The sequence below is a fragment of the Solanum pennellii genome, chromosome 1 (genome assembly GCF_001406875.1).
Source record: "Solanum pennellii chromosome 1, SPENNV200".
NCBI lineage: Eukaryota > Viridiplantae > Streptophyta > Magnoliopsida > Solanales > Solanaceae > Solanum > Solanum pennellii.
The window spans coordinates 17,575,701-17,584,022 of NC_028637.1; the positions used below are offsets into that span (position 1 = coordinate 17,575,701).

The following is an 8,322-nucleotide window of genomic DNA, read 5'->3' on the forward strand; positions in this document are numbered from 1 at the left end:
ATAGAATTTTTAAGTTGATTTAAGTTTATTTTAAGGCCAAACACTATTTTGTTATCTCTTTTTATATATAGATAACAAGGAGTCTATCTTCTCAAACAAATAACAAGGAGACAAAACTCTTTGAAACAAATCACAACCATTCGAAAAAGTCACAACTCATCAAGAATCTAAAACCGGTCAAAAAAGTCGCAACCCTTTAGATAAGTCACATCTCTTTGAGAAATCACAACCCTTTAATATTAAAGGGTATCTAGAGTTACCCTAATACAATTAATTAAATTAATAAATAAAATATATTGAGTACCTTTCATTGGGGGTATTAAGGTAATTTAACATTTAATTTAGGATTTGATGCTTTTAAGGTAGTATAGAAGACAGTTAGATATATGTATAGATAGATAGATAGATAGATAGATAGATAGATAATATGGAATTTCAGAGTTGATAGTTTGAATTTAAGTTTGTTTATTTTATTAAACTTTGTGCTAGGTTCAAATCAGATAATAAAGTTTACAGAGAGAGTACACCAATAAAATTAATTTGATTATTATATACATGAATGATTTAATGTCCTTTTTGGGATTTTTTGTTTGTTCACTTTCACGAGCAATGCCTTTTAAAGATGAGCTTCACGAAAAAGAGGTGGTCAAGAAACCCTCAAAATTAAGCTTCCAGAGCAAAAAAAAACAACTTAATAGGAGAACATTTGGTCGTAACTGGTCTTGCCACATGTTGTATGTACTTAAATAACGGACACTGACACCACAAACTCATTTAATGATGAGGAGAAAAATCTTCAAAGGGAGAAGTCCAAACGACATAAAAGAATTTGTAAAGAAATTATCTTCCAAAATAGGAAGGCCAAGGCCACTTCAAAGACGATATCGTCCAAAGAGGAAAAAAAACACAAACTGCACTAAGATAATGTAAAAAACTACAAGGAAGTTAGACTCCGAAATGGGGAATATGGGGTGCAGAGATTCGAGATGTAAGACTACGAATAAACGATGTTGGTTGGAAGTTTGGATAATGTGGATGAAGCTGCTTTAGTTTATAACAAGACAGTCATTAACGTAAAAGGTGTTATTGCTTTGATAAATTCTCGAGCTACAACCGAAGGAAAGAAACCATATCCACTACAAAGAAAACAATAGGCATGCAGCTCCATATATGTTTAGTTACTTTATTTGTTCAACTTTCAATAGATTTATCCATATCGCCTTTGATATCATGGGTTCAAAAGCTTAACATTAGTAGTTAAAAGGCATGAATATAAGTAAAAAAATTTCTTTTCGGGGGAGAGACCGGGGGCTAGCCCCATATCTTCTCTCTTATTGGAAAAAAGTATTTAGTAATCACGTACAATTTTTATTATTTGTTGCTTTATTTTTCTTTGTATCATAACTTTAGACTGCCATTTCTTTTTCTTATGGAAATTTATTTTTCGTAATAACTTTTATTTTTGAGCCGTGTGTCACTGGAAACAATCTTTCTTCACAAACTGAAAACAAAGGTTCGTGTATATTTTATTAACCACTCCAAACTCTATTTGTGGAATTCCACCGTACATATTATTGAACATGAATATCTATGATTTATGTATTTATGAGGCGGAGTTGTGTTTGTCGTTTATGTAGACAATATATTTCTAATGTAATAGAAATTTTCTTTATATTTCAACATATTTCGTACCTGAAATATTTGTTCTAAATATTTCATTGAAATTTTTTCTCAAAAGCTAAATTATTTACATGTAGCAACTACTTCTTTGCTCCCTTAACATATAATGAGGAGCTTCAAATAGAAATTTGATCAAAGTTATTTATTACGTGGCTTTATATCAAACATAGATTGTTACTCATTTTCTTCATTAATTGATTAGTTGAATGTTTAGGTTAATTTTGTATAGTTCTCACTAAATGTAAATTAATTCTTAAAATGCGTTAAGGTGATACCATTTTTCTTTCTAAATTATCAATAATTAAGCTTTAGTTTCAAACATGATAAGTGAATAGAGACGTCCTCATATGACAAATATAATAACACGATACACATTTTTGGTCTTTATTTAGGCGTGGCAATAGAAACAAATTCATTAGGTTGAATAGACCAAAACAAATTTTTCATTGAAATCGCCCTAACATTTTTATTCTTAATAATGATTTATATGGTAAAGAATGAACTTCGAGATGAACTTTTAAAATTGTGATCATAAATTGGGACAAAGGGAGTGTCCAAAGAGAAGAAATGTATAAAGTTGTTTCAAGAAAATATGAAAAAGTACAAAGGAGTAACACAATGGAGATGGGAAAATGGTCAGCAGAAATCCGAAACACAAAAAGCAAAACTCGACTTTGGTTGAGAACTTTTGACACGGATAAAGAAGTTACTTTGGCTTATGGTAAGGCAACCATTGAATTAAGAGGCACTATAATTTTCTTAGAGTGAGCAGTTTTATTTGATTTTCTTTTAAAAATTTCAGAAGAGATATACGGTACGATCACCTCATATTGATAAAAGAATTTCTAATCATATATGAAGGGCATAATATATAAATATGCCCTTTAACTATGTTTCGAATCACGTTTATGCACTTGAACTTTGGATGTGCACAAGTAGACACTTAAACTTGTATAAAGTTGAACAAATAGACACACATGTCCAACATGTTATCCTACATGATATTTTTTGTCCTACATGGTGTCCTACATGTATTTTGCCATGTAGGACTCATGTGTTTATTTATTTAAAAGTTGAATAGTTAAAGTATGTGTTTGTGCATTATGAAAGTTGGAGGTCAAAGTTTAAATTTGAAGCCAAGTTTAGGGACCAATATAGATATTATGCCTATATGAAGCGTGTGAATGTTTGGTCTAATGCTTCCTTTTTTTTCCATTTCATGAAGCAATGGCCTCCAAGGAAGAGCTTCAGGTAAAAGATGTTGCAGTAAAACCCTCAACACTTCACGTAGTCGAAAAATCCAACAAGCAAGTCGGAAAAAAATCCCAACTCTTTCTGCGTCTAGTACGTATTCGTGTGCTGGACCATGACTCAACAGACTCGCCTAGTGACGAGGAAGATAGAACAGACTCTCCTAGTGACGAGAAGTCTGAGGGACATGAAAGGACACGTGTAACAGAACTTGTCATTGAGAATGGAATGACCAACGAAATTAAATGAAGTACAAAGAGAAGAAAGATTTAAATTGGCATAATACATAAATATGCTCTTTAACTTGGCTTCGAATCACATTTATGATATTCAACATTAGGTGTGCACAAATAGACACTTACACTTCTATAAAGTTGAAAAAATAGACACACATGTTTTACATGTCATCATACATGTAATTTTTTGTCCTACGTTGTGCCTTACGTGTATTGTGCCATGTAGGACTCATGTGTTTATTTATTTAAAAGTCTGATAATTAAGGTGCATCTTTGTGCATTATGAAAGTTGAAGGTCAAAGTTAAAATTTGAAGCCATGTTTAGGGTCCAATATATGTATTATACCATTTAAATTTGATGCAAGAAGATTTGAATAAGTACAGGAGGATTAGACGGTGAAAATGAGGCAAGTAGTAAACAAAGATTCGAGATACAAGAAAGAGAACTCGGCTTTGGATGGGACTTTTGACACTTCTTTAGAAGCTGCTTTGTCTTATCACATTTTCAGAGAAGACTTATTTATGTCATCCGTCAGAAGTTCAGCTCATCTATGTTATTTCTATTTGAGAAAAGGTTCATCAAGGTCATTATTTGTTAACTGAAATGAACTAGATGATCCAAACTAACGGATGACATATACTAACATTTTCTCAATGTTCGATGCATATTTTATTCTTTGTTCTTAAAAAGAATAATTTAATCAATGACATGGCTAAATCATAATTGACCATGTGTAAAAAGTTGTTTTGCGTAATCGAAACTTTTTTTAGTTAACATATATAGACATAAAGCCTCTTCTCAAATGAAACTTATATAATTGAGACAAATTTTTAACGGATAAGATACATGAGTCTTTTTTAAAAGTTCAATGACACATTTATGACTATTTAATGAATTATTAATGTTGATTTCTTTTTTTTAAGTCCACATATATGATAATGGATAAGAATGAGAAGTGAAAAAAAAATCGAAGTATAAAAGTATAATTATTTGCATTTTAATTTCTTACTATTTCTATAGCAATGACAACTAAATTTTAAATTATATAAATGACCATCAAATGCAAAAAATTTAAAGAAAATACAAAAGATTCGAAATACTGATTTGTTTCGAGAGTTTTTTATTTTATTTTCAAAGTATGCTCAGATATGAGTTTTTTTAAATTTTCTTGAACATAAATTACATTTTCGGAGTAAACTATGTGTGACATATGAATTTTTTGTTGGAGATATAATTTTCACTTTTACACATAAGAGATTTGAAAATGACATTGTTTAAAATTCAAATATAAGTAGACAAAGAGATCTCATTTCCTTGTTTCTTTGTCTATTCTACAAAAACATTTTAAAACATACATATGTGTAGATTCAACTACTTTAGGTTTGATTTTTATTTTTTTAAGATTTATCTATTGAACTATAAGAAAATCATTGATGGATTTATGACATCCTTATCACGTGGAAAGTTTCTATTTGAAACTCTAGAGAAGCAACTTAACAAAAAGAAAACTCTAGGATTTTAAGTGATTTATAGAGAAGTGGTTTTCTAGTTCTTTAAAAGGATATATAATTCAAGCCGGTGAGTGTAAAAACTTTAAAACTCAGATCTCTCACCCTATTACAATTTTAATAGAAGAAAAAGACCATCTTAAATCCCTTCTATTTAAAATGAAGATCTCTTCTGCGTAAGGACAAAAATTTCTTGTAAAGCCATAAAACTATCAATCAACACTACCCAACAGCTAAATCAATCCATAATAACATAATCACACACCAAGAATTGGAGGTTTAGCTAGATATCATTAAAAGATAGAAGTTTCTACCAAATTGTGTTTCTATAGAGTGGATAAGATTTATTTCATCTTTACAAAGATCTAATTTGACGAATCTTCAACACCCATTTCCAATTTCTCAGAAATGGCAATCTTTAAATCTTTAAAGCTAAGGAGTATATTGTCTCTAAACTCCTTTTCGAACTTCCACGCTGATAATTCTTATTCTATATTGAAACCTAGATAGAACGATAGATCAACCTATACTAAACTAAATACTAAAAAATGAATTTATGGTTGCCAACAATATACTGTGAAAAATCATTCAGCGCAATATATTAGGATCACCGATCCAATCGTTGATCAGCCCTTTGGTCAATTCCAGTGCCTTTTTGCTTTGACCTTGAGTATCTTCAAATTTGTAACTTTGGGAGAATACATCATGGAACCGTTCGGTGACTCGCCCACTACTCTTTTCTCTCGCCAAATTGATTTTATTCTTGAGGGCTTTTCCCAATAAAACATTAGGCGAGACCATGTCCATTCGAAGACTTGCCCAATGAGATAGGCGATCATCAGACCTTCTTTTCTTCATTCTTTCGGCTGCCTTATTCGTTTATTCTCATTAATATTCAAGTTTTGTTCCTCAATCCCAATACCTGAAATTCAAGAATTTACATTGATACAAATATGTCTTTCAGGACACTAAATCTATTAAGATAAATCCCTAATGAGTCGAAATTGTTGACTCACCAATAAGTGCCTCACTTGTATGGATGTGGAAAGGATGGGTACAAAATTAGAGATTGCCCAGTTCTTAAGGGTAAGAGAAGGGATGATAATATAGTTGCCTCTAGTTTTTCAGATGAGAGTTCTCTTAAGATGAATATGTTTTATGCTCTCCAATGTAGAGAAGATCAAGAGTAATCTCCTCATGTTGTCTCCGGTATGTTTTCTTATGCTTTATTAATTTCTCGATTTCTTGTCTTTTGTGACTTGGTTTGTTGGGACTTGAAGTTATTTTTAGCATGAATGATGTATAGAAGTGATTATATAGGCTTACTCCCAAGTGGAAGATAATGTTCCAAAAAAGTAAAGTTATTGTTTGTTTTTCTATTGTCATGATTCACTTATGTGCCTGTTCATGAAAAAATCGTAGGTCTTGATAGTAAAGAATTAGATAAATTGTTTTGCCTCATATTGTGGTGTATTTGAGTGGATTGAAGTCATAGTCCTGTACTTTTCTGCAATTTTTAGCCTCATTTCACCACCCATGAGGGTGAAGCACAATCAATAGACCCACTCACGGTCCGTGGATGGGGGTTTTCTGAGTGGGGTAAAATTTAGAGTTTAGTTTTTAAGTTGAGGACTTAGGGTTAATTTGCAATTACTTTGGGGTTAAGGGAGGTCGGTTGGTTCTTTATTTAACCACCTATATATGACTAACATACCCCTAAACTAAGTGAATTAAATCATTCTTCCAAGACCTCAAAACGAGCCCAAATTCTATCCAAATAATTCACTCTCTAGAAGTGAAGAAGAAGAGAACTAAGACGGGCAGATTTCCTCCATTGCTTCAATCTTGTGTTAGCAATCTGAATTAAGGTATGTTATCTTATTCATCTATGGTTCTTCCACCCATAGATCCCCAAATTATTCCCACAATTGAAAGTAAAAACGCAATTCTAGCTAGGGTTTCTTCATTCATTGTGGGTAGTGTTAAACTTTGATTCCAATCAAGTTGAGGATACTTAATTATGATTGAATTGACATTTAATTATACTATTATGATGAATTTATGTGATTTGAATGGTAAACCCTAACCTATTTAATAAATTTTATATTTTGGGAGTTTATCTCAGAAAAGGTGACATTGAAGAACTAGAATTGATCTTCTAAAATTAATGTCATGTGTAGTATTGGGTAAAGAATGGGGAACATATAGACATGAATTAAACTAGACTTTATTATGTATAATGGATCTTGACTTGTAAAGGATAGAATTTGTACTTTTTGCTAAATTATGACTAGATTCACACGGTAATAAAGAATGTGATTAGAATGCCTCAGAATTTAAGGGTACTTGATTATTGTATGCTTGAAAGTAAGGCTTGTAGTTTAGAATGTTGAATAAATAAGTATCTGAGGGTAAAGGTAAGGTGATATAAGTCTAATAGGTATATTTATGGGAAAGATCTATACTCAGCTAACCTACCATATAAGTTCTAAAAAGTAAAAAGTGATAGAGTAACTTGAACATGAATTTATTTTCAAGGACATCCTTTCATGACTCATAGATCATTTATGATTAGTCGGGGAAGTTGGTCGAAAATTTTGAACTATTGGATAACTATATTTAATTAATTGGCGGGTAATATACAGGTTATTAATTGAGTTGATAACAATGAGCAAAGTCTGAATCTTTATATTCTAGGTCAAATTAAATAAATCAAGTTGACATATAGAGTAGGTAAATAAAAAAAAATTTGATTATTCATGAAGCATATATACATGCCTGATTTAATAGACTTATTGTGCTTTTTTTGTTTGTTCTCTTTCCTGAAGCAATGGCTTCCAAAGATGAGCTTCACGAAAATGAGGTAGTCAAAAACCACTCAAAAGTTGCTAGAGGAAAAAAAACCAATCTAATGGGAGATTGTTCTATAGTCTTGCCACGTGTTGTACGCATTTACATAACGGACAATGACGCCACAGACTCATCTAGTGATGAGGAGGAAAATCATCAAGGAGAGAAGTCCAAACGACAAAAAAGGATTTGCAAAGAAATTATCATAAAAAATGGAAAGACCAATGTCACTTCAAAAATTTTATCCTCCAAAGAGAAAAATGATACAAAACCGCACCATGAAAATGTAAAGAAGTACAGGGGAGTTAGACAAAGAAAATGGGGAAGCTGGGTTGCAGAGATTCAAGATAGAAGAATGAATAAACGACGTTGGTTGGGAAGTTTTGCCACTGCTTATGAAGCTGCTTTGGCTTATGACAAGGCAGCCATTGAAATAAAAGGTCCAAATGCTTTGACAAACATTCTTAAGCCGCCACCGAAGGAAAGCGACCCCATCAACCATTAAGGAAGACAAAAGGCATGCAACTCCAAAAATGTTTAGTTACTTTATTGGTTCAAGTTTCCATAGGTTTATCTTCTCCAAACTCTTTTTGTGAAATTAAACCATATATGTTCTAGTTGTTGTTGAACTAACAATTTGAGGTAGATGAATAAGTATGATGTGTGTATTGATGACATGGAGTTGTTTTTGTTGTATTCTTTGGAAAGATTTTCGGAAAAAAAAAAGTCTAAAAAAGATACTTTTGCTAGATAAAAGTCTTTGGATTATAAAAAAATATTTAGACAATATATGTCT

The 8,322-nt window shown here is 31.6% G+C and overlaps 1 pseudogene; it reads left to right on the forward strand.

Annotated features, from left to right (window-relative positions):
* Positions 1–1,007: 1,007 nt before the first annotated feature.
* Positions 1,008–8,031, forward strand: LOC107018236 (annotated as a pseudogene).
* Positions 8,032–8,322: the final 291 nt, after the last annotated feature.